Source organism: Panthera pardus, unplaced genomic scaffold (assembly GCF_024362965.1).
Source record: "Panthera pardus isolate Hobbes unplaced genomic scaffold, ASM2436296v1 HiC_scaffold_15, whole genome shotgun sequence".
Taxonomy (NCBI): domain Eukaryota; kingdom Metazoa; phylum Chordata; class Mammalia; order Carnivora; family Felidae; genus Panthera; species Panthera pardus.
This window is the reverse complement of record NW_026526710.1, coordinates 9,854,347-9,881,441: the sequence shown is the minus strand read 5'-3', so window position 1 is coordinate 9,881,441 and position 27,095 is coordinate 9,854,347. Positions and strand designations below refer to the sequence as shown.

Below are 27,095 nucleotides of genomic sequence, written 5' to 3'. Positions count from 1 at the left end.
ACCAGGAGTTCACTGACAACTTGCTTAGGGTTGGGTCTGGGTCAAGTTATTTTTTGTTTTCCGCTTTGGTTTTTAAGTGAGTGGATTTTTGAAAATCTTTTTTAATGTTTATTTATTCTTGAGAGAGAGACAGAGAATGACAGAATACGCACAGGAGAGGGGCAGAGCGAGAGAGGGAGACACAGAACCCAAAGCGGGATCCAGGCTCTGAGCTGTCAGCACAGAGCATGACACGGGGCTCGAATCCACGAACTGCAAGAGATCATGACCTGAGCCAAAGTGGGACACTCAACCGACTGAACCACGCAGGTGCCCTTAAGTGAGCAGAGTTGATGAATGATAAGGTGGCACGCAAAAGCCCGAAGTCTGGGGGACCCCCAGATAATAGATGTGAAAATGCTTAAACCATCAGATAGCACCACCAAGAGGATCTGAGGTTATGCGCAGCCATGACAGCAGTGGGCCTGGGGGCCAAAGAGGGACTCAGGGTGAGTTCAGAGTCCCAGGTCACTCACCTGTAATCCTGGGATCACCTAGAATCCCTCCTGGTCCTGCTCCCCAGGTCCTCTGTGAGAACCAAGTGAGAACCAAGCAGAACTGTTTTATACACCTGCAAGAGCTATTGACATGGAGGCGGAATTCTGTTACCTCGTGAACATTCTAGGTGCCACAACCTGACCAGAGCTATGTCACTCCCAGAGTAGGTGCTTTCCACAGGAGTCTGCATGGGTGCTGCAGTGGAGCCAGACTCGAGCTCAAGTCTCAGTGCTACCGGTTGGTACCTGTGTGATCCGAGCAGTCTCTGGACCTCATTTTCTGTACTCAATAATTAAGTTTTTGCTCCATGTTTATAAAATAGGGATAGCACAACTCCCCTGTAAGTGGCAAAACATATGTTCTGTAAATGACAACAGTGGGTCCCAGGTCCCTGTGACAACCCACTATCCCCACTTTTGGATGGAGAAACTGAGGCACAGGGACGTAGGGATGATTATGATCACGCAGCTAGAAGAGGTGAAGACTTGCCTCAAACTCAGGAAGTCTGATCACACTAAGCTACACCACCTCCCTTTAAAAAAGGATCTGGGAGGGGCACCTGGGCGGTTCAGTCGGTGGAGCATCTGACTTTGGCTCAGGTCATGATCTCATGGTTCGTGGGTTTGAACCCTGCGTTGGGCTCTGCACTGACAGCTCGGAGCCTGGAACCTGCTTTGGATTCTCTGTCTCCCTCTCTCTCTGCCCCTCCCCTGCACTCGTGTGCTCTCTCTCTCTCAAAAATAAATAAACATTAAAAAATTGTTTTCAAAAAGGATCTGGATGTGTAAGGCTGGTGCCTTGATTCATTCACTGAACAAATGTTCATTGACATCAAACAAGCAGAGGTGACATACCAGGTCCCGGGCTGGTGAACAACTTGGACAGGTTCCCTGCTCTCATGGAGAGGGAAAGACAAGAAGATTCGAGGATGGAAAACACTACCAAGAACAAATGGATATGAGGGCTCTTTCTGACAGTCAAGGCAGATCTCTCAGAAGAGGAGACATAAGCGGGACGAATGGATCAATCGTAGGAGAAGGCTTCAGGGGCAGGATTGCAGAAGGAGGGAGCAGCTAGTGCCAAGGACCATGCAGGGAAATGGGCTTAGCATATTCAAGGGACAGAGAGAAGGCCTGGGGGACTGCAGCCCAGGGAGAGGAAGAGTGGGTCCAGAAAAACCAGGAATGGCAGGAGGGAGCCAGGTAGGCCAGAATAAACAGTCTGGGGTTTGCTCCAAGTGCATCCGAAGCCTTTGGAGGCTTCAGCAGTTAAGTCACCCAATCCTACTTAAGATCACTCTGACTGCCATGTAGAGCACAGATCAATCGAGGGGAAGACCGGAAGCTGGGTCATCAGTAATGAGACTCCTGAAGTTGTTAGTGCAAGAAATGATGGTACAAAAGTAAGGGCTCACGTCCACCAAAAGACATGTACAGGAATGCCCTTAGCGGCATTATCCACAATAGCCGCAAACTGGAAACAAGCCCCACGTCCACCCGCAAAAGAACGTTTGAACAAATGCAGGATGTTCATATGGTGGAATACTGCGCAGCAATGAAAAAGGAAGACCAAGTCCTACCCACAAGACAACGGGTGAATTTCCTCAACATGATGTTGGGAAGCCAGGCAGAACCATACATTCTGTTTGATTTCATTTACAGGGAGTCAGTACAGGCAGCATTAACCTGTGGTAATGGGGGTTGGGGAGGAGTCACCCCTGGGGTGATACTGACTCGGAGGCAGAATGAGAGCCAGTTGGGGTGGGAGAAACGCTGTCTGTCTTGAATTCTGTGGTGGTTCTAGAAGCATGTTGGTATGTAAAATCCACCGAGCTGTGTACTGAAAATCTATGTTCCCTACTGTATGTGTTATACCTCAATTTTAAAAGACATATAAAAAGGAAAAAAAAAAAAGTTCCTTAACTATATAAAGCAGAATCTAAGTCTCCTGACTCCTAGTTCCGTTCTATTCTCTCCAAGCCACAAATCCACATGAAATATTTCAGTAATGCACAAATTTTAACCCTAATAAATATATAAACCGCACACACACACACACACACACACACACACACACACACACACACACAAGAAAAAACGGACAGAGTGGCTCAGGCTGGCAGTGAATGAACTCAACAGGTGTGGGCCCTCCCTTGGCATTTTGGAAGTGAAACTGGCCTCCTGGGGCCACTGGCAGCTCGATCGATCGCATGACTTGTGAGCAGCGCTGTCTCCCAGAGCGGAGGCTGTGGGCCAAACTAGGGGAGGCTCAGTGGCACCACCGCCCCCAGGGATGGGATTCCCCAAGAGTATTGGAAATCTCCGGCAAGAGGTCCAGAACGGTGAGCTCAGGGTCTTCTATCCCTGCCAGTGAACCGAGAAGTCTAGATCTGCTGGGGACAAAAAAAAACCCTGCCTGGTTTTAAACAGTGTTTGATCTCTGTCGACCGTGGAGCCACATCAGAACCAGAAGAGCCAGAGCATCAGACTCGACTCCTTCTGCCTGTTTTTAGACCCAGCAGCCTGCACTGCACTCGTTCCGTGTCACAGCCAAACGGCTACAGGTTGGAGCCCTGTTGCTTGGGGAAGCCCCCAGAAAGGGTTCCCACGGGCCAGTGGATGATGGGCTGGGAGGTGCTCTGAGCTCTTGCAGTGACATATGCGTCTTCCACGTCTCTTTAAAAATTTTAGGAAACTTGGGCACGAGGGTGGCTCAGTCCATTCAGCTTCCGACTCTTGATTTCCGCTCAGGTCATGTTCTTACGGTTCGTGAGTTCAAGGCCCACGTCGGGCACTGCACTGACTCTGTGAAGCCTGCTTGGGATTCTGTGTCTCTCTCCACCCCTCCCCTGCTCGTGCTCTCTCCCCCTCTCAAAATAAATAAATAAACTAAAAAAAAAAAAAAAATAAAGTTGAAATTTTAGGAAAGTTTTCAAAGCATCAAGAAGAAAAAATAAATTATAGATATATAAGAAATAAATTATACACACACACACACACAAATGGAGTCCCTTCTCGACTGTCTTTTTTCACTTAGTAACTGATCTTGACTATCTTCCAGTGTCACTAATAGACTTCAAGTACATCTGTTTTACTAGCTCCATAATAACATGATAATTGATAATGCCAGAATTCATTCCCTGCACACCATTCTGAGCGCTTCTCATGTTTTTGAGACTGTAATCCTCATTTCATCCCTAAGAGGTAAATTCTATTATCATCATCCTCATTTTACACACAGGAAACTGAGGCTTTGCCCAAGGTCAGGATACAGCCCTGTCTTCAATGCAGGTGCATCTGACATCCAGGTCTGCCCTTTACCAGCACATTTGCCAGCCTCGGGATGAAGGGGTTGCTGTGTCTTGAGTCGGGGGGCCCCCCATCATAAATCCAGATTGATAATGTGTTTTGCTATTCAGTATACAGCTGGGTTTAAGAACATCCTTGTGGGGCGCCTGGGTGGCTCAGTCAGTTAAGCGTCCAACTTGGGCTCACGTCATGATCTCGCGGTTCGTGTGTTTGGGCCCCGTGTCGGGCTCTGTGCTGACAGCTCGGAGCCTGGGGCCTGCTTCAGATTCTGTGTGTGTGTGTCTCTCTCTCTCTCTGCCCCTCCCCCGCTCACACTCTGTCTCTCAAAAATAATAAACATTAAGAAAATTTTTTTAAAAAAGAACACTCTTGTGAATAGATAACTGAGGGGTCAGAAAGCCCATTTCCTTAAGATAAATGCCTCGTTGTGAGATAGCTGGGTGGAAAGGTAAGCCCCCTACCAAATTACCTGCCCTCTGGAAAGGCTGTGTCACTTACTCTCCCACCAGCAGCGTGGAAATGGTCTGCCTTTACCACTCCTCCTTATTTTAAAACCTCAGCCAGGGGCTCCTGGGTGGCTCAGTCAGTTGAGCATCCAACTCTTGGTTTCAGCTAAAGTCACAATGCCAGGGTTATGGGATCGAGCCCCACATTGGGCTCTGAGCTGAGTGTGGAACCTACTTAAGATTCTCTCTCTCTCTCTCTCTCTCTCTCTCTCTGCCCCTCTCCCCTGCTCATGTGCTCTCTCTAAAATAAAATAAAAAATGTAAATAAATAAAATCTCAGTGAGAAGGGACTCTCCAGCCACCTTCTCTCTATTCTTCCCTGAACATGCTGATGAGCCATTTACTGAGGGTGACCAGAGAGACTGGGTGTATGTGCTTTATCTTCAGTGCCAGAACATGCCTGGAAAGCACAGACCACAACTTACTCACCTCTATGACCCTCCCAGCCCCAGGGGTCAGGGACAGGCATCTGCACTGGTAAAAAGCCATGTCCCTGAAGAAAAGGATGGAGTCCCACCTCCCAGCCATTGTATGTGCCCGGATCACTGCCTCCTCTCCCCTAGTTATCCTCACAGGCTTGGTGCTGGCATCACCACCACCACCACCACCACCGCCCACAGGAGGCCTTCCCTGCTCCCCCAGCTGAGCCCAGCTGCCTTCTCAGCACCTCCACAGCCCCAACTCAACCCCCCGATATAACACTGACCACATGATGTTATACCACATTTCAACAAATCTAAGCCACCATCATCATTGTGTGCAACCCTACAAAAGACCGTGGCATGATGCTTTTCCCTTTTTCTCATTAACAGCTTTGCTAAGATATAATTCACATGCCATACAAGTAGCCCACTGAAGGTGTACAATTCAATGGGTTTTAGGACAGCCACACACCTGTGTGACCATCACCACAGTGGATGTTAGATCATTTTCATCACCTCTAAAGGAAACCCATTAGCTAGCACCCCCTTCCCTCTACCCCTTCACCCCTATCTGGTCATAAGCAACCACTAATCTTCTTTCTGTCTCTACAGATTTCTCTGTTTCTCTATTCTATTTCTCTATTCTCTATTTTTGATATGAAAGGAACCATATAATATGTTGGCTTACATGGCTGGTTTCTTTCACTGAGCATAACATTTTCAAGGGTCCTCCACACTATAGCAGGTACCAGTACTTTATTCCTTTTTGTGGGCAAAATAATACTCCATTGTAGGGAGAGAGCACATTTTATTTATCCATTCATCAGTTGATGGACATGGGGGTTGATTGTGAATAATGCTGTTTATAAACATTGGTGTACATGCCTCTATGCAGACACGTTTTCATTTCTCTTGGGTCTATACCTAAGAGTCATAGTGCTTTCTTATCATTGAGAACCTTTCTTTCTACTCTTTTAAAAAGTGCTTTTAGACTTATTGAGACATGAATGTTTTATCACATATCACACTGGCACATACTTAAAAAAAAACAGAAGCAAAGTATATTGGCTAAAATATTCAAAAAAAATGTCTTCAATATAAAGTCCAGACCTTCTAAATCATTTGTTTTTCAATCATGGTTGCCAAAGTCCATGTTCTCCTGTAAGATATCATCCTCTGTGCCATTAAGCACATAAGAGATACAAGAATTCTTAAAAGATATAGCCCCACTGCTATCTCCAGGCAAGGCTCACCTCACCCTGACTGCTGCTGGTCAACAGTGATTTCACACCATTGAACTTAAGATCCATCTAGATCTCAGAGAGGTTAATATGTGAAAAAAAACCCAAAAGACAAAAAAAACGTGCATCTTCAAATTCACCAAATACAGTCATTTCCTGTTTACTTGCCTATATCCTACACAAAAGATCATTCGTGTCTTGAGGACAGGAACCAAGCTGATCCATCCTTGTATTCATTCATGCATGTAAGTCAACAGAAATACACAAAGTGCCTAGCCCACACAAAATACACGAACGAATGCATGCTGACCTATTTTGGAAATTAAAACTCACTCACCTCCCGCTTGGGGAGCACCACCAAACTGTTCATGTCTCTGAGCCATTTCCCCATCTGTGAGATGCAGATAATGGCGAGATCAAAAACAAGCCCGTGCGCGCAGGGCATCTAGGAGACATCCTGCAGACAGTGGGCTACTTAAGAACACTTGTGGAATGAAAGAATAAGTGAATGATAAAATCTTTACCATTGCAGCTAAAATTTACTGCCCATCTGTCTGTGGGCCAGACATTGTTCAATGCGTTTTGCGCGTGAGAACTCGTTTTCCCCATACCTCATTTAATCCTCACAATGACCCCACAAGGTAAGTACTGATATTCCTCACAACTGACAAATGAGGGAACTGAGGCACAGAGGGATAAATGAATGAATGGTGAATGAATGAATGAATGAATGTTGACCTATGTTAAAATCCCAGACTTTCCATTTCTAGGGGGTAAACTAGTCAGTCCCCTCCCCATTTATGAAATGGGGAAGTAGATCACTTGTATCCCACAGGTGGATGCTGCAGAGGATATGAATCCGCGTGTGTTAAGCACCTGGCTCAGGCACAAGTGGGCAAAATGAAGGCTGACCCATCTGTTAGGAAAAGACGTTCACCTGCTTGGCCAGCGACCTGGGGCAAGTCACATAAGTTCCCTGACCTTGCTTCCTCATCTGTAAAGTGAGCATATGAGTATATCCCCACGGTAGTGGTGAGGAAGCTTGAAATTACCCCCGCAAAGCCCCTAGCTCAGCCAGCCACGTCCTTAGAGGAAGCTTCATTCTGACAAGGGGTCCTCACACAGCCAGGTCTGCTTTCCAGGAAAGCCAAACAGCCCAAATCAGCTCCTCTCTCTCAAGACGAATCCAACACGTGCCTGCAGTGCCAACCCTTCGAGCTCTCAGGCGGGCTGGGCAGAACCCAGTGGGTGCACTCTGCTTCTCCCAAATGAATAAATCATTACAGGAGAGCACTATGCATCCCACTAGCATCCATAAGGACCTGAATTATATATAACAAAGCAGCAAAAGCAATTTATCCCAGGCACGTGCAAGTCATAAAATGGGAGTTCTCGGGTGCCGGAGACAATTTTCAGATATTGCGGCTTTTATCAAAGCAATAAGGCCCACCAAAGGAGCACCCTGCCCCACGGGTGCGAGGACGCCTTAATAGGGTTTATTTATTATCAGAGGAGAGAAATCTAACTCTCTCTCGACTCTGCCACCACCCACCCACCACCCCGGTATGGCTGCTTCTGAGCTCAGGGGCTCTGGGATATGGGGACGAGCTGCCAAGAGCAACCGCCCTTCTAGTGGGAGCCATCTGTTGAGAAGCTGGGGGTGGGACCAGGTGTGCTCCAGATCCCTGGAGGAAGAGAGGAGAGAGAAGAAGGGAATGTAAGAAGAGAAAACGGTATGGTAACAAAAGCTCTAAACCAGAGCTCAAGGGTCCCGCCTTTGCCACTGATTACAGGCAGGGAAACTGAGGCACAAAAAGGTTGAGTAACTACTTGTCCCAGATCACACATGGAGAGAGGAGAGGAGCTGGAATGACAGCCCAGTTAGGCTCGATAGACATTTATTCAGGACCTACTATGTACTGGCACTAGGGACACACAGTAGAGATGTCCCCACATCTCTATGGGACAGCAGTATGGGACTGCTGACTGCCTCTCCTGCTGCATTATCAATGGCTGTCCTTATGACTGGGCTCCAGCCCACAAGCCTGCCTTGCTGATGATGCGCAAATGTGCCAAGTATATTCCTATCTCAGGGCTTCTGACTTGCTGTTCCTTCTGCCTGAAACACTATTCCTCCAGATTTTTACACAGCTGACCCCTCAACCTCCTGCCTCTGCTCAAATGTCACCTTCTCAGACAGGACTTCCCTACTCACCTTATCCAAATTTGCAAGCCCCTCCCCTGCCATGACACTCCATCACCTTGTCACGTGTTGGATTTTCCTAAAGCAAACACAGAGATGGAGTGTGTCGTGTAGAGGGGAAAGCAGGTGTGGATAAAAGACGGAAGAGAAACTATGACATCAGTTCAACATAGCTTCATCCACCCGGGCGACAAGCTCTGCGAGCAATATCGCCCACCAGTGCGTCTGGAGTCAGGAGGCAATGGCCAGGCCTTTGGACCCCACACCTCACTGAGGCACGGGATGCAGGTTGCCCTGGGAAATGTGTGAGCTTGGGCAAGGTGGCTCTCTGCAGCTCAGGCAGACCCTGAGGAGGAACAGGTGGGGACTATCTGCTGACCACTCTTCCTGCAGCTGCTCAGCAAGTCCTTCCTCGATGGGAGACGTGGGTGGTACATCTCCATGTCTACAACACCCTTTATCCTGCTTTCTATTTTTTCCCAGTGCTTACCACCACCCAACATTGTATATAACCACATATTTGCTTGTCTCTTGTCTCTCTGTGCAGCTTTCCATGAGGTGTTCAAGGATACAGGTAATGGCTGTCTTGTTCTCATTTCCTGGAACAGTTCTTGGCACATAGCAGATACCCAGTAAATACTTGCTTAATCAATTAGTAAATGAATGAATGAACGTCCTCCATCGCTCCCAGTTCAACAGGAGAGACTGAACAAATGAACAATTACATTTCAGTGGTGAGTACTGCTGATATCCTAGGTCAGTGGGTGGTATCTAACCAAGCCTGGGGTGGGGAGTGTCCACGGAAAGCTGTCTGATTCCAAGTCCGCTGCTATTTCCACTTATACCACGACAGGATGAGCAAGACAGATTCAGCCTTTATTGCACTCAGGGCTACCCCCTCATCTTGGTATGTTGCACATGGTACTTAACCATTTCATGTTTTTATCAAAAATTTTTTAATGTTTTGTTTATTTGTGTGAGAGAGAGACAGAGTATGAGCAGAGGAAGGGCAGTGAGAAGGAGACACAGAATCCAAAGCAGGCTCCAGGCTCTGAGCTGTCAGCACAGAGCCCGACTCGGGGCTTGAACTATGAACCATGAGATCATGACCTGAGCCAAAGTCAGAGGTTTAACTGAGCCACTCAGGTGCCCCACCATTTCATGTTTTTATATATTGCCTCTCCAACCACATTAGAACTTCTCTGAGCCTAGAGAGCACATCTTACATATCTTTTCTTTATCCAATTCAATGCAACCATGGTGGTTTGGGTACCACTGTCACCCCCTGAACCATTACTGAGTATATGAAAAGGGCCTTTAAGCATGAAGACAGCATGGCTGTGCCCAACCAGGTTTTCTAACCTCCAGTTTGGACATAAGATCTGTAAAAATAAAAATAGCTATTGCTTGGTGAGGACCATGTCCAACCAGATACTACGCCAAGCACTTTGCATACATCGCACCTGTCAATTATTATGGCAGCCTTGCAAGGTAGAGGCTTGAATATTGTCTCCATTTTACAGATAAAGAAACTGAGGCTCAAAGAGGGGAAAACATTTGCCCAAGGTCACACAGTCAATATGAGGTAGAGCTAATAGGCACACTTGAGCTGATGATGTTCTTAACCATGACACTGATCTTTTGGGGCTAATGAGACAGATTGCTTTAATTCAGCATAGAATCATAAAATCAGGGTGGTGAGCTCAACATCTCCATCAGCCTGAAGTCACCAGGGTTTCTGTGTTTCTGTAGGGAGCAGAACCAATGACCACTCAGCCATATTCGTTCTCATCTCTGTAACAATTCCAGATATCTTTGCTCAGGTGTCAGTTGTGTCCTCATCAGAAGCTGTCCCCATCATTAAGCTGTCTCCCAAAGAGATTCATGTGATAGCATGAAGGTTAGTGATTGTATCCAGATCCTTACAAACAATGGAAACCTGGCTCTTTCAACACACCGAGAGAGGTATCATCCCTCTGGGTTAGACTCACATTAGCCACACTTTGAGACTGATGTATAAACCAGATGACAATGTATTCATTTGCAAAGAGAGATTACTACTGTAGAGATTGGTTCTAAAAAGCTATGCAACCAGTATTTTCTCTCCTGGTAAGAAGACCAGCCTGGGGAAATAAATAAGAATATGGTTTCTTGATGAATAAAATTGGGACAAGGAGAGATGGATGCATTCATTTAGTCTTTAGTGGCAATAGACTGAAATGGCTGGAAACCAGCATCTCATGGAAAAGATAATTCAGATGGAATCATCACTGTCACAAGTCGACTGGCAACAATATCTGTATCTATCTTGTGGTAAAGATTTTTGGTTGCTGCCAAAAGGCCACTGTCAACCTCCTTCCCCATGGCTGTTTCAACACTATAGAGATTGGATAAACATACATTCACTTTCCTTGGAACTAAGGGTAATCAACTCTGGCTAATGAGACATAATGGTAAGTCATCTGGGGGGCTTCTGGAAAGGTATCTGGCTTCTTAGTGAAGGTACAGAGGCAAGAGAAGAGCTCACAAGTACTAACTCTTTCCCCCTCTTTCTGCTTTAAATGTGGATGTGATATTTGGGGCTGTAGCAGCCATCTTGTATCCATGAGGAAGATGAAAAGCCAATTTACTAAGGATTATAGAATAAAAAGGAAGAAAGAGAGTTAGATCATTGACAATGCTGTTGACCTACTACACCAAAACTGAAACTTCCAACATCCAGAATTTCTATTAAGGAAGTTCATTAAATGTCTTTATTGCTTAAGCCATTATTGTTTCAGTTATCTGTTGCACTATTACAAATCACCCCAAAAGTTAGTGGCTTAAAACAACCACCATTTATTACTTGTCGTGATTCTGTGAGTTGACCAGCCTCAGCAGGGTGGTTATTCTACTCCATTTGGGGCTGACTGTGGCGGCGATCATCTGGAGGTTCAACTGGAAGGAATGCTCAAAGCAGCCCATTTGCATGACTGGCAGTCTGCTAACAGCTCAGCCTCTCTCCCTATGGCTTGGGTTTTCCACAGCATGGCAGCTGGGTTCCAAAAGGGAGTCTTCCAAGTGTGCAAAGTAGAAGCTGCAGATCTTTCACAGCTGAGCATTTGGAAATTACACGATACCACTTCTACTTCATTCCATCTTTTTGAAACAAGTCACCGGGTGAGCCTGGATTCAAGGGGAAAAAGAGCCTGCCTCTTAATGGGAGGATGGAAAGGAAGTTTCAGCCACCTTTAATTGACCATAGTTATCACTCTGATTTTCCACAACTTGCAGCTGAAAGCAGTTCTCTAAACCTAGCCTTGCCCCTGGAACAGAGATATTCAAAGATCAAGACTCACTCTCCACTGAAACAAGCTGTAGTGATTGCATTCAAGGTTGGCATTTGCAACTCCGTCCTCCAGGCTTCTGTGGCAGATCGTGATGGACACAGCCTTTCTTTAAAATATGTTAATAAGTTCAATCACATGACAGACAAGTCTTGCTGGCCTAGCCATCCTATCTCTTTAACATGACTTTGCATTGCTCTGCTTCGATCTATAATATATTGACTTCATGGTGTCACTCTCAAAAAGCAATCTTCACTCCCTATACTTTCCAAGTGCTCGAGAAAACATTGCTGTGGCCCCCTACACCTGGCATCAATCTTCATCAAGATCCTTGCCCTGTGTGCCTCACAGCGTTGTTGAAAGAATCAGTTGCGATGAGAGCTGGAACAGTACCTTGAAGTGGTTACCAGGGATTACTGTTATCATAATCAAATAAGCATGTTGTGTCAGCTATGGCTGTTTTGGTAACAAGTGACATAAAGCCCAATTTAAACTAGCTTAGCAAACAGGAGAAATGCTGGCTGGGAGTCTGAGGGAGTCTTGCCAGTTTCAGGCATGGCAGGATCCAGCAGCTCAAACATCGTCAGCAGGACCTGCCTGATCTCCTGCAGGCTGCTTCATTTCTCAACAAGAGAGTTGCAAGCAGCTTCAGGTGCACATCTTGCTGGGTGTGCTTTCCCTAACTCTTTACCCAGAGGTCCTTCTCCTCAATGTTACTGGCCCAAGTTGGGCAATGTGCCCATCCCTTAACCAATCCTTATGGCTGAGGGCACGTAATGAGCTGCCTGGCCAGGGCCTGGGTCACATGACGACTCTAGATCTGATGGGATCAGTTTGACCCAAATTGTATGGACTGAGAAAATGTGGGGTACTGTTACCACAAGAAGGACAAATAGCTGCCCAGTGTACATGACATGGTGGAAGACCATTAGGTGAGGAGTCTGGAATCTGAGTTATCACCTTTGTCCTGCTGGATGACTCACTCTTGCTCCTGAAGCTTGCATTTGGCCCGTCATGACCTCAGGGATTCTATGTTGTGTCGATTTACTATCGGGTCATCATGGTATCTGACTAAATCTGACTATATTCCTTAGAGATTCCTGAGAGTGAATCTGATTAGTATACCTCATGTCCTTTTTATAAAGTCTACATCCTTGGCCAGGCTACGGAACAGCTACCCCTGCGTCGTGGGCCACCACCAGTCTAATAACCGATGGTTGGGAAAAGACGACGCGTGGCATAAAACATGGCTAACTTAGCAGGTACACCATGAGTGAGCAGGGAACACAGATGTGACAACAAGCAGGGAAATGGAGTCATCATGGCAAGAAGCATAAGGGAAGACTGTGCAGCTCCATGAGAGACAGGGGGGACTCTCCCTGCCCTCCACCCCCAAAAGAAAATCGATCCTGGTCTTAGAAGACCTGTAGAATGACTCACTTAATACTGAGCCCAAATTTTCATAGCAAATCATGGGAGAAAAAAGGGCTTTGATTTGGAACTTTAGCTTGAAAAACGAAACTGAGCTTACCAACATAACAAAATTTAGGCTACCATTTCAACTATGCATGAATTCTTGTGAAGAACAAAAAATGTATTAAGTAGTGAGTTTTTTTCGTGTAATTTTTGTGACAAAATCCTTCACTTCAGGTTTGGTTTTCACAGTATGATAGCAAAAAGGTCATTTAAAAAATATTCAAGGGCTTCACCAATTTTTTCCTAAGGCCTGCTAGAATCTTTTGATATTTAAATCTTTCTCTTTTGAAGTGCTCACCGAGTCACTTTCCTTGTCGTTTTTTTTTTTTTCTTCAACTGTTAACTCTTTTGGGGTTGATATGATATTCAAAATATTGAATAACCAGTGTGATACAGGCATCAACCGACCAGAACAGTGGCCACAACAGCCGGTGTGGTGGACCCTGGGAGGTCCAGCTGAATATGGCTCTAAGACCACCTGATTCTCTCGGGTCGTCTGTGATTCTTCTGTTCTTTAAGCATGTCTCAGCACCACTTTGATCAGGAATCCCGCATCTTGGGCAAGATTTTCAATTGACCACTTGCTGCTGGATTACACTGCATATGCACCAGGGTCAGACATTTGGTGAAAGACTGATTCTCTTTGACAGTATTTCTTGGTTGGAAGGACCAGCAATCCATTCAAGGGCATTCAAAATTCAGGGGGTCCTTCACAGAGACTGAACCACCAGGAAGCTGCCATGGCAGAAAAGGATTCATGCTAGGGATGATAACTTAATCATTAAAAAAGTGTTAATAACTGAAATTGTATAATTATTGAAAAAAAATGAAATGACAAACTTCTGCTTTTCTGCACAACTTCATCACCTCATGGACTCAGATGATAGATACACAGTGACAAAGACCCCTGAATTCTATTTGTGAACTGGCTTGAATGGATTGCCCTTTCTTGCACCCACAGAGTCCTAACAAAGACCAGCAGGATTTACAAGTTTGGGTCACCATTGGTTTCAACAGAACTATCAGAACTACATGGAAAAAATACGATGACCATGTATTAGTCTCATACGTTCTGAATCTGTTTCCTAATGAAACATTCAAATATCAGCCTGCATTTCAAACTAGAAATCCTATTTGTAAAATTCAGGACAGATCTCTTACTCAGCGGTAGACTTTATGCCCCCAATTCAGATAGCAGGCTTGCCTTGCTAATCGCAGAACAGAACACGTCATGAACACACAGGAGTGGAGAAGCAGATGAACTGAGGAATTTCTTGACTGTGTCCTCTTGTGAGACTTTGGCGTTCTGATCCTTAGCCTCAGGAGTCAGGGCTGGGGTGGGCCCAGGCCGCTGGGTGTTTTTCTGCCCCCAATTTTGAGTAACAACAGCAATTACTTCATGTTCTGCAATGTTAATTAACTGGAATGGGTCAAAGGCTCACCCAGATCAGAAACAGTTCCGAAAATGGACTCGTGAATTCTGCAGACTGTGAATTTTCCTTAATTAACATATTAACGTACTTCCTTCCCATGCCTCAAGCCAGAGTTTTTCAGTCTTGGAAATAGAAAAGCAGGAGGATCTAGTGGTCACTGGCTCTCCAGCATAGTGATAAAAAGCTGAGGTTTTGCAGCTAGACAAACATGGATATCAGTCTTGGTTCTGTTCCCTGCTAATTGCGTGTTCTTGGATAAATGCACTTAGCCTGTGTGGACCTCAGTTTTCTCATCTGTAAAATGAGGAAAATAATAGCATCTATCTCATGGGGTTGTTGTGTTAGGTATGAGGTGCTTCTAAGGTCTGACACATCACATATGTCCAAAAATTATGAATTTGACCCAGTGGTAGACAATCCTTTTTTTTCCCCTACCAAATGTTCATTACTCTTCCCTGTAGTAATAGTTCTTTGGGTTTCCTTTGAGTAACCACTCCTCCTCTCTAGAGTGGTTCAAGGGGTACTAAATAAATCCACCGTGAGTTCAAGGCTGAATCTGTATGAATTTTCTAGGGCTGCATAGACTAGGTAGCTTAACAACAGAGACTTTCTCATGGTTTTGGAAGTCTGAGGTCACGGCAGTGGCAGGGCTGAGCTCTCCTGAGACTTCTCTCCCTGACTTGCTGATATACTTCCTCTCCCTGTGTCTTCGTGGAGTCTACCCTCTGTGGGTCTGTGTCATAATTTCCTCTTCTAATGAGGACTCCAGTCATGCTGGATTAGGGCCCACTCATATGACCTCCTTTAACCTTAATTACCTCTTTAAAGGCCCTGTCTCCAAATACATTCACCTTAAGAGGTCCTAGGGCTCAGGATCTCAACATATGAATTTGGGGGAGTCACAATTCAGCCATAACAACTTGTAACCAAGATCTGGCCAGAAAACTCTCCTCCCCCTAATCAGAATGATTGATTCAATCCTAGACATTTTTTTAAACTTAAGTACAGAGAATTTCTTCATCTTCAAGGTGTGTGTTGCAAAGACAACGTGGAATGGAGCTGCTGTGGTCACCATGTGGAAAAGGTCAACACAGAAGAAAACATAAAAGAGAAATGGAAAGAGAAAGACTGAGTCCTGAAATCATCTGAGCCTCTGGATCCTGCTGCACCTAGAGCTCCCTTTGACAGTTCACTCACAGAACCCACTAAAATCCGCTTTTGTGGCTTGAGCCAGTTGGGAGTTGAGTTTCTATCACTTGCAACCAAAGAAGTCTTGACATGCATGCCCCTACTTATTTTTTTTAATGTTTATTTATTTTTGAAGTGGGGGGGGAAGGAGCAGGGAGAGGGAGACAGAACATCCAAAGTGGCTCCGTGCTGACAGCAGAGAGCCCAATGTGGGGCTCAAACTCACAAACCATGAGATCACGAACTGTGCTGAAGTTGGACGCTTAACCAATTGAGCCACCCAGGCGCCTTAGCCCCTACTCAATTATTAAGGAGCTTGTAGAGCCCAAGTAAATAGAATGGGAGAGGATTGAGGAACAGAGCTGGAAAGTAGAGGAATATTTACAGAAATTAGGCAGGTAACCATAACCATTAAATGCAGGAATCAGGGTAGATTTAATAACAGATGTATATTCCTTTAACCTAGCCTAATGTAAGAAAATTTGACTCTGCATGGTAGTTAAGACAAGGAGTTCTTCACTAAGCCATAGACTTCTCAAAGACAGCAATATTGTCTCATTCAGATGCAGTGTAGCTCTGGTGCCCAGCATGAAACAGGCACACAAAAAATATTTGTGGATTTGGATGAGCTTACTAAGAAATCTTTTGCACTTTATGGTTCAATATAGACATCCTTTAAATAATGGATTTGGCATAGTATTATATCTGCATTCACTGTTGAAGAGTTACATTGATAATCATAGAGCAGCCAAGTATTAATTTTAACAATGTCTAATAACTCAGAGAAGAAACTCTCAAGTGGGTCCCCTCACCATTAGCTGACCTGTAACTGGCCCCTTCTTTACCCATCAACTGCATTATAATTCTCTGTTGCAACATGGAACTACTTGGCGCCCATTACAGCCCCTTGTGAAAGGGGTTTGGATGGGAAAAGAGGAGAATGTGTCTTTATGACACTGGATAACAGCATGGAGTGGGCAGTGTGACCTTGCTGTATTTGGATTATTGCACCACTGGAGAAGAACACTGAACTTCGGGTTTCTATCTGAGTTTTGACTCTGAGTTTCTATCAAGCTGCTGGTAACCTGCCTGTCCTCCTCTCTGGAGAGAGATTACTCCTTACCCTGGAAAGGAAGTAAATGTCTCTGGCACATGGAGCTTATCTCTAGGTTTACCACCTCTGAATATAAGCAAATATCTTCCAGGAAGAGGACAGAACTTACTCATCCTGGGATGTCTCCAGGAAGAGAGAAGGTCTCTACCTTTGGTTTGCTATTCAATCATTCCTAAACAAAGACCATTTGAGAACCCAAGAAATCCAGGGAGAATTGTCTCCCAACAAATACATGTTGAGATGATGCAGGGAAGGAATCTAGATTCCTGAGTCACCAGATGGAGGATAGCCTTCCCCAACCCATGACCAAGGCTTTCTCTTACCAAGAAATATACTTTCGTGATGCTCAACCACTTGGTCTTGTCTATTATGGCAGCTAAGGTTAACTATCTTGACTAATAAAGATGACTTTAATGTACACCAGACAAATTATACTTGCATGAGAAAGAAGAGAGTTAGATAATATGTAGTAAGTTCCAAATGATAAGGATGGGGATGGGATTTGGGAGTGGGCAGAAGATTATGAAGAAGTCTTCATCTTACTAGTGATAGACTAAAAGAAAACAGAATTTGAAAGACAAGCCACAGTTGTCCAGGGACGCACCCCCCAGTCTCTGCACACCCAAATGTCATCAGCAGCCCCCCTCCCCACTCTCGTGCATGAACATTACAGTGAGCCAAAGCTGTGAATGACTTTCACACCAGTTTAGAGCTTTTCAGATCATCTTAAGCTCAATTACAGCTAAACCAATAATATACCCCAAACATCATTATTGGAGAATCACCAACCAGGCCTGCTAATTGTATTTGCAGCTTCTTCATCATATTAGTCAAGTCATAAGTGCAGCATGCTCTTCCCAGAGGATAACCGTTCACAAGGCCAATTTCCTTAGGATGAGACTTTCATATCACATCAGTTTGAACTAATGTGTCTCGGGAAATAAACTGTCAGATCAATAACATCTGAAACCAGAAAATATTGGTGGCAAATAGCAGAGTACAGCCTGCAGTTCAGACCAATATGATCCTTACCTGACACTTGGAAGCTGTCATGACTCGGAAGCTTTGGGGCTTTCCAAGGGGTCAATTTGGAGATGCTGTTCACATTCCCTGGCAAGACACAAGGAAGCTTCATTATAATACTTTGTGACCTTTTCCTCAGAGGCTCACCATATCATTACTAACCTGAAAAAAGCAAACATTTATTAAGCCCTTCTGTGTTCCAGGCTTGATGCCTTGAGCAGCGTATGTAATGATAAGCAGTCTTTATGGAAGTCCACAAAGGAGTTCAAATTCTAGATCTAAAACTTCGTAAAGGCAAGTTTCCTTACTTCTCTGAGTCTCAGTTTCCAAATCTGTACAATATGAAATAACAATAACTACTTTCCAGGGCTGTTTTAGTGATTGAAGAGAAGGTATGGGTTGTGCCCACTGTAGTGCATAGCACACAATAGGTGCTCAATAAATAATAGTTATTGCTATGACTCTAGGTACTTCTTTGTAACTGAAGTTAAACAAATTAATGTTTCCTCCTCAAGTGGGCCATTTGAGGGAAGTTTACCCACCAATCTAGATTGACTCACATAATCTTTCCAGGGAAATATAAAAGGCATGCCATTCTGTTTTTGAAGTAACAGAAAAAAACTGTCAGCTTCTCTTCTTGATGTTTTCCTATATTTTCAGAAAAAAGCCCTTGACATAACCTAGCATTCTATGAGTATCAGATAAAGATTGAAAAGTCAGTAAAGAAATACAAAAAGCATGGAAGGCTGAGAAGTATTTAACAATCCAGAGTCGGGGTTCCTTTTGAACCAGTAAGTCCTGGGATTGAATTCTAGATCAGGCACTTAGCAAAGATGTGACTTTAGGAAAATAACAGAATTTCTGAGCCATGGTTTACTCAATGCAAGACAGCAACACTGTCTGCCTCCAGGAGGTAAGGTCAAAACTAAATAAGGTGATAAATAGTCAAACTTTAGTGACTGTTAATTCTCATCCCCTCCTTCTCATCTCCTATCATTACAAGCTTCAAGTTAATTCAGTAAATGTGTATTGGGCACTATGATGGACACTGGTGATACCGTGTAAATGACACTGACAAGGTCACTGTCTTCATGGCTCCAACCACATTCTGGAGGGGAAAAGATAAATTACTCAGCCAATCCCACAAATCAATGGAAAATTACATTTGTGAGGAGAGCTAAAAAGAAATGATGTAGGGCATTAATGAGAGTTCTCTAAAACCACCTGGCTGAGGCATTAAGCAAGGCCTCCCTGAAGAAGATCTCTCTCTCTCTTGCCCATTCTGGGTTGTAAGCATATTTCCTAATGGGGACAGGACAGAAAGTGGCACTGAGGCGGTAAGCTAGGGCCCAAGTCATGCTGGGCTTTACAGGGTAAACTGCAGGGCCACCATGTTGCACAGCCACGGGAGACACCAATTAACTGAACACACAGCCTGTTTTGCAAGACCAGCAGCCTTGGGAAGCAACATGCAGAAAAGAGAAACCATAAATAAAATGCAGAGTGTGTAAGAGAAAGCATTCAGAAGAAAACAATTATGGAACCTTCAAGTGCACCTGTGATGGAGTAATAGAGCAGACCAACATTCCCACCACATAAAACCAGAAAAGCCAGATCGAACACAAACACACAAAAATTCTATTTGAAAGCCCCAGGGTGCCTCCAAGACTTGCTGTACAAAAATCCTGGAAAGAAAGGAAGTTCAGTGAGATGCACCTGACATTGGGCACATCACCTTTTCCCTTGCGGGCACTGATGACTCTTAAGCATCATGGGGAGAGAAGCTCAGAAGCAGGGCAGAGGGCAGCTGCTAAAAGGCATAGAAGCCATCAGAGTGGTTAGGATGCTTCAGGAGGGCAGGAGACAAAAACTAGTATTCGGGGATGTCAGAACAGCTAGGAGTTGAAGGTCCAAAACAATTCCTTCCCAGGAAAGGAAGTAATGGGAAGTGATCCAAAAACACTGTGCCAATTTTCCCCCATTTGTGCTGTATTAGGTAAGCAGTCTAGAATGAAAGCAACGATACGAGACCTGACTTCTCAACGGACTTGATAGAAGCAAAAAGGCAATGAAAGGAGATGATGTCCAAGTTAGAATTCTACACATCCTGAAAGTGTGTGAATTCTACACATCCTTCGAGGAGGAAAGTGAAATAAAGATATTTTCAAATACATTAAAAAGGACAGAATTTGCCACCAGAAGATACAAGTGAAATAAACAATACTAAAGAGGGCTCTATAGGCAAAAGGAATATGATCCCAGACAGAAATGTAGGAAAGACTAATGAGCAACAGAAAAAATATGTATGAGGTAAATCTAAATGAATATGGAAAATATTAACAAGAATTCCCTGTGGGATTTTTTTCCACTTTATTTATTTTAGAGAGAGTGAGCATGAGCAGGGAAGGGGCAGAGGGAGAGGGGGAGGGAGCTAGAGAGAGAGACAGAGAGACAGAGAGACAGAGAGAGAGACAGAGAGAGAGACAGAGAGAGAGAGAGAGAGAGAGAGAGAGAGAGAGAGAGGGAGAATCTCAAACAGGCTCCAGGTTCAGCACAGAGCCCGATGCAGGGCTCAATCCCACAACCTTGGGATCATGACTTGAGCCAAAATCAAAAGTGGGGACACTCAACTAACTGAGTCACCCAGGTGCCCATCCTATGGTTTCTTAAGTGCATGCAAATTTAAGTGAATACAATTAAAAACACAAAAGGCAGAAAGAAGATAGAGTATAATAAGCCCTAGAATTTCTGGCAAGTGGTAAAAATACTAATTTACATTAGACTCAAATAAACAAAGAAGGAATGTCTTAATTTCCAGAGTAATTACTAAAATAAGGTATAAGTAATAAGTTAATAAAAGAAAAACTGGTTTAATTTAAAAGTTTTTTTTGATTGGTCCAAATTAAGATTAAAAAGGGGGAAGGGGAGTAGAAATAGAAAGAATAGTAGTATTATAGATATAAAACCAAATATATCAGTGATTATATTACATGTAAATAGACCAAATATTCCAATTAATAGACCTACTGTGTCAGACTATATCAGAATGAAACAGTTATATGCTGCTCATATGAGATACACCCTAAACATAAGGACACAAAAAGGTTGAAAGTAAAAGGAAGAAAAAAAAATAAAACACTAACTAAAAGAAAGGCAATATAGTTATACTAATATCAAATCAAGTGAACTTGAAGGCAAGATGCATAACTAGATATAAAGAGGAAAACTCCAGGGGCGCCTGGGTGGCTCAGTTGGTTAAGCGGCCGACTTCGGCTCAGGTCATGATCTCGCGGTCCGTGAGTTCGAGCCCCGTGTCAGGCTCTGTGCTGACAGCTCAGAGCCTGGAGCCTCTTTCGGATTCTGTGTCTCCCTCTCTCTGACCCTCCCCCGTTCATGCTCTGTCTCTCTCTGTCTCAAAAATAAATAAACGTTAAAAAAAAAAAAAAGAGGAAAACTCCAGTAAAAAGGTTAATCCACCAGGAAGATATAACAATTTTATATTCGTAAGCACGTAATAGCATACTTTCAAAATATACAAATCAAAAATCTAAAAAGAAAAGTAGACAAATCCATAATAGTAGAATATTTTAACAACCTCTCTCAGGAGCTAATAGAACAAGCAGACAAAAAAATTGGTAGGAGTATAAAGATCTAAGCAACATGATTAATGAACTTGACTTGTTTGACATTGGACTGTTTAGCAAGAGACTGGACACAGCTTTAAAAAAAACGTGGGGGGGGGGGGGCACCTGGGTGGCTCAGTCGGTTGAACATTTGACTTCAACCCAGGTCATGATTCTCACTCTGTGGGTTTGAGCCCCGCGGTGGGCTCTGTGCTGACAGCTCGGAGCCTGGAGCCTGCTTTGGATCCTGTGTGTGTGTGTCTCTCTCTGCCCCTCCCCTGCTTGCACTCTGTCTCTCTGTCTCCCAAAAATAAATAAATATTAAAAAAAAAAAAAGGATTAATGAAACGGGATAAGTCAGTGGAAAACATCCACTGCACCCAATGATAATAGAAGACACATTCTTTCTAGTGCACACAGAACATTGGCCCAAAATGACTAGAAAACTGGGTCATAAGACAAATGGAAACAAATAGCAAAGATGAATATCATTCAGAATATATATTCTTACTACAATGTAATTATGGAGGAATCAATAATGATAACTTAAAAATCTTTTAAAGGCTGCTCAGAAATTAAGAAAAAAAGTCACAAGGGGCACCTGGGTGGCTCCATCAGTTAAGTTCCAACTTCGGCTCAAGGCATGATCTCGGGGTTTGTGAGTTCAAGCCTCACATCAGGCCCTCTGGTGTCAGCAGAGAGCCCATTTGGATCCTCTCTCCCCCTCTCTCCCTGCCCCCCACCTCGTTCTCTCTCTCTCCCTCTCTCTCTCTCTCTCTCTCTCAAAAATGAATATTTTTTAAAAAGGAAAAAAATCACAAAGGAAATTAGGAATACTTTATTAGGAATAAGATAGCAGAAAGTATGGAAAGTAGCTAATGCCCTGTTAAACAAACACTTAAGGCTTGAAATGGATCTCCCAGAAAAGAAACAAGGATGTTAATCAATAATATAAATATCCATCTCAAGAAGTTAAAAAAAGAACAAAAAATCAACTCAAGAAACTAGGAGGAAGAAAATAATGGAGATAAAACCAAAAATCAATGAAATAAAAAGAAAACTTACAATAGAGAAAATCAAGAAAACTCAAAATCGGTTCTTCAAAAAGGCTAATAAAAATTGATAAGTGCCAAGTAAGATCTTATGGGCATTGAAAAGATAATATTATTTTTAATCTTACCATCTTTAATATTAAGGATAGAGTACTATAAACAACATTATGCCAAAAGAATTTGACAATTTAGATGGGACCATACAAGCTAGAAGAACACATCCTACCAAAACTGACACAAAGAAAAATAAAAAATCTGAATATTTCTGTATATTAAAGACATTGAATCTGTAATTAACACTCCCACAAAGAAATCTCCAGGCCCAGGTATCTTCACTGGTGAATTCTTCCAAGCGTTTAAAAAAGATGTAACACTGACATACACAACCTCTACTAGGAAATATAAAAAAGATGAAACATTTCTCGATTCATTTTTTGAGGTCAGCATGACCTTGCTACAAACACCCAGATACCAAAACCTGACAAGTAAATTACAAGAAAAGAAAATTACAGTCCAATCTCTTTCACATACCCGGATACAAAACTCCTAAACAAAATATTGTGAAATCAAATGCAGTACTTACATAAAAAGGATGTTATATCGTGACCAACTTTGGTTTATCCCAAGAGTACAAAGTTTGTTTTATGTCTGAAATCACTAAGACCCTCCATATTAATGGAACAAAGGACCAAAAAAAAAAAAAAAAAAAAAAAATTTAAAAAAAAAGTTCCTCTCAATAGTTGAGGAAAAGCATTTGAAAAGAGTCAAATACTCACTTATTGCTTAATTTTAACAATCTAAGTCAGTTTTGATAAGGAATAGCTACGAAACAACCAAAGCCATCATACATAATGGTGACATATTGAAAATGTCTTCTCTGAGGCTGGGAATGAGTTAAGGATGCCCATTTCCACCACTGCTACCCACCACATCTCAAGTCCTGCAGAACCAGCTGTTCGGCCCATGCCTCTGGCAACTTCCTCCTCCTTCCCTCTACCCAGGTAAAACCACTCCTGCAGGTCAGCTGCAGCCACACCATCCTGTTCTCCATCATTAATGGACTGTATGTTTCCATGGCAGCCACACCTCCAAAGGGTCCAAATCTCAGCCTTGGCAATGAGGAGGGGGCGTCCTTCTAAGTTTCCAAGTGTCTTCACTTATTCACTGCCTTCTCCAGTCGCTCTTCTGTGCTCTTTATTTTTTTTAATTTTTTTTTTAACGTTTATTTATTTTTGAGACAGAGACAGAGCATGAATAGGGGAGGGGCAGAGAGAGAGGGAGACACAGAATCTGAAGCAGGCTCCAGGCTCTGAGCCACCAGCCCAGAGCCCGACACGGGGCTCGAACCCACGGACCGCGAGATCGTGACCTGAGCCGAAGTCGGCCGCTTAACCAACTGAGCCACCCAGGCGCCCCTCTTCTGTGCTCTTTAGAGTTACCCTCTACCCTCTGAACTAGCTACCCACCTTTTTACTAGTTGTACTAGCTAACACATTTTCATATTAACTTTCCCCTGTTCAAATTACTGGCCTGGTTTCTGTCTCTTCACTGAACCCTGACTGATAAGAGACGTAAATAAATGCAGAAATAAATAATGTTCATGGATTAGAAGACTCAACATTGTAAAGTCATTCTCCCTAAATCAGGCTACAGATTTAACAAAACCCCAGTCAAAATCCCAACAGGTTTCTTTTTTTGTTGGAATTGATATGTTAATTCTATAATTTACATGGAAATAACAAGGGTCCAAGACTATCCGTGACAATCTTGATGATGTCAAGATTGGAAAATTCAAGCTTCCAGATGTTAAGAATTATGATAGGGGCGCCTGGCAGGCTCAGTGGAAGAGTCCATGACTCCTGATCTCAGGTTTGTGAGTTCACGCACCAAGTTGGGTGTAGAGATTAAATAAATAAATAAAAACTTTAGAAAACAATTATGATAAAGCTACAATAATTAAGACAGTGGGGTAATGGTGCAAGGTGAAACAAAGAGCTCAGTGGAAGAGAATACAGAGTCCAGAAACATACCTATAATATGTTTCTGGAACTTTTCATCACTCCAAGATTTACCTTGATTTGCCCTGATTTGCCCTGATTTACCCTGATTTACCCTGATTTACGAGAGACATTATTGAAGTGCAGTAGGGAAAGACATTATTTTTGAAAACTCAGTTGATGGAAATCCACACTGGGGTGGGGGGAAGCATCTTGCCTCACAAATTACATACAATAATAAATTCCAGGTGGATGGTAGACTTAAATGTAGAGGTACAACAATAAAGCTTTCTGAAAGACAAACCTAGAATAGGTGAAGATTGTTTCCACAGGACCTATAAGACACTTTCCAATTTAAATTATCCTTAAATTTGATGTCATTAAAATTAGGAACTTCTGTTCATTAAATTCACCAACAAGATATTGAGGAACTGCTAAACTGTTTTCCTCAGTGGCTGTGCCTACCAGGAATATACAAAGTTTCCAATTTCTTCACATCCTCACCAGCACTTGTTTTTCCCTTTCATTATTTGTTTTTCTTTCTTTCTATTATGGTCATCCAAGTGGATGTGCAATGGTATCTCCTTACGGTTTTGATTCACATTTCCCTAATGACTCACAAAAGAACTGAGTACTAATCCATGCTACAACTTAGATAAACCTAAAAACCAGTATGCTAAGTGAAAGCAGCCAGACACACTAGGTCACATATTGTATGATTCTATTTATAGGAAATGTACAAAACAGACAATCTATACAGACAGAAAGTAGATTAGTTATTGGCAGGGAAGGGGGGGGGGATGAAGAATGGGGAGTGGCTGCTTAATAGATTTCCTCTTGGAGTGAAGACAAGTTCTAGAACCAGATGGTGGTGATATGCTTAAGCAACATAATAAATGCACATGAAGACACTCAACTGTATGCTTTAAAACAGTAAAAATAATAAATTATATGTATTTGTATTTTCCACAATTAAAAAAACAAAACAAAACACCTCAACAAGAAGAAAATGAAGGGGCAAACAGAGTAGGGGAAGATATCTGCAATACCCAAAACTACAAAAGCCTCATAGCCAGAATATACACAAATATACAAATTGACAAAAGAGACAGCCCAGTTTTTTCAAATGGGCAAAAAACTTGAACAGGCACCTCACAAAGAATATATAATCAGGAAATACAAAGTGCTCAATATCATTATTCATTAGGGAAATGCAAATGAAAATTTCAGTAAGACACCACTGTATACATGCCAAAATAGTTTAATCCTTTTAAAATGACAATATCAAGTGTTGTTAAAGAAACAGAGTAACTACAATTCTCCTTCACTATAAGTGTAATGAAAATTGATACATTCACTTTGGAAAAGTGTTTGGCATCATCTAAAATAGCTGAACATACACATACCCTATCATCCAGCAAATCCACTCCTCAAAATAGCCCCAAACCAGAAACAACCCAAATGTCCATCAGCAGCATGAAGAAATACATTGTGATATATTCTAGAACGGAATATTATGGAGCATTAAGAATAAATTACAGCGGTTAACTGACACCACCACACTGCCATGGTTACCTAATGCCAGCGCCTCTAGCTCACTGAGCTCCAGACAAAAAAGAGGGTAAGGTCTCTACACCAGGGCTTGTACAAAGCAGTCTGCCTATAAATCTACTGGTGATAAAGCACCGAGGAAGCAACTAGCTACAAAAGCCACTCGTAAGAGTGCACCCTCTACTGGAGGGGTGAAGAAACCTCATCGTAACTGGCCTGGTACTGTGGCACTCCACAAAATAAGACATTATCAGAAGTCCACTGAACTTCTGCTCTGCAAACATCCTTTCCAGCATCTGGTGCAAGAAATTGCTCAGGACTTCAAAACAGATCTGTGCTTCCAAAGCACAGCTACTGGTGCTTTATAGGAGGCAAGTGAGGCCTTCTGGTGGGCCTTTTTGAAGACACCAACCTGCGTGCTACCCATGCCAAACATGTAACAATTATGCCAAAAGCCACGCAGCTAGCATGCCACATACGTGGAGAACATGCTTAAGAATCCACTATGATGGAAAACATTTCATTCTTTAAAAAAAAAAAAAATTCTCTTCTTCCAGTTATTGGTAGTTCTGGATGTTAGATATTTTTTTCCCATGGAGTCAAAAGGTACCAAAGTATATGATTCCAAGTGGAAAAATAGGGGACAGAAATCAGGTATTGGCAGTTTTTCCATTTTCATTTTCCATGAATTTTTAATATAAACGCGGGGACATAAAGCATTAATGCAAGTCAAAATGTTTCAGTTAACACGTTTCAGCAGTTCAACTTTATAACAATTATAAATAAACCTCTATATTTTTCTAGAAAAAAAGAGAATAAACCAAAGCTACATGAATAAGATTCACAAACATAATATTGGCCAAAAGAACCCAGATAAAAGAGCAAATTTCATAGAAGTCCATTTCTATAAAGTTCAAAAACAGGCCAAAATAGCCTATGGAGATAAAAACATAAGTAAAAACAGAAAGTTACCTGGAAGAGGGCACAGAGGCATGGCTAGGGCACAGGCAAGATTCTAGCTCTTAATATGGGAGGTGATTACGTGGGTGGGTTCATGAATTCACCAATCTATATCCATATATTTGTGTACTTTCT

General features: G+C 42.9%; 1 pseudogene; it reads left to right on the top strand.

The window, feature by feature from the left end:
• The first annotated feature begins 8,370 nt into the window (after positions 1-8,370).
• Positions 8,371-26,496, top strand: LOC109277792 (histone H3.3C-like; annotated as a pseudogene).
• Positions 26,497-27,095: the final 599 nt, after the last annotated feature.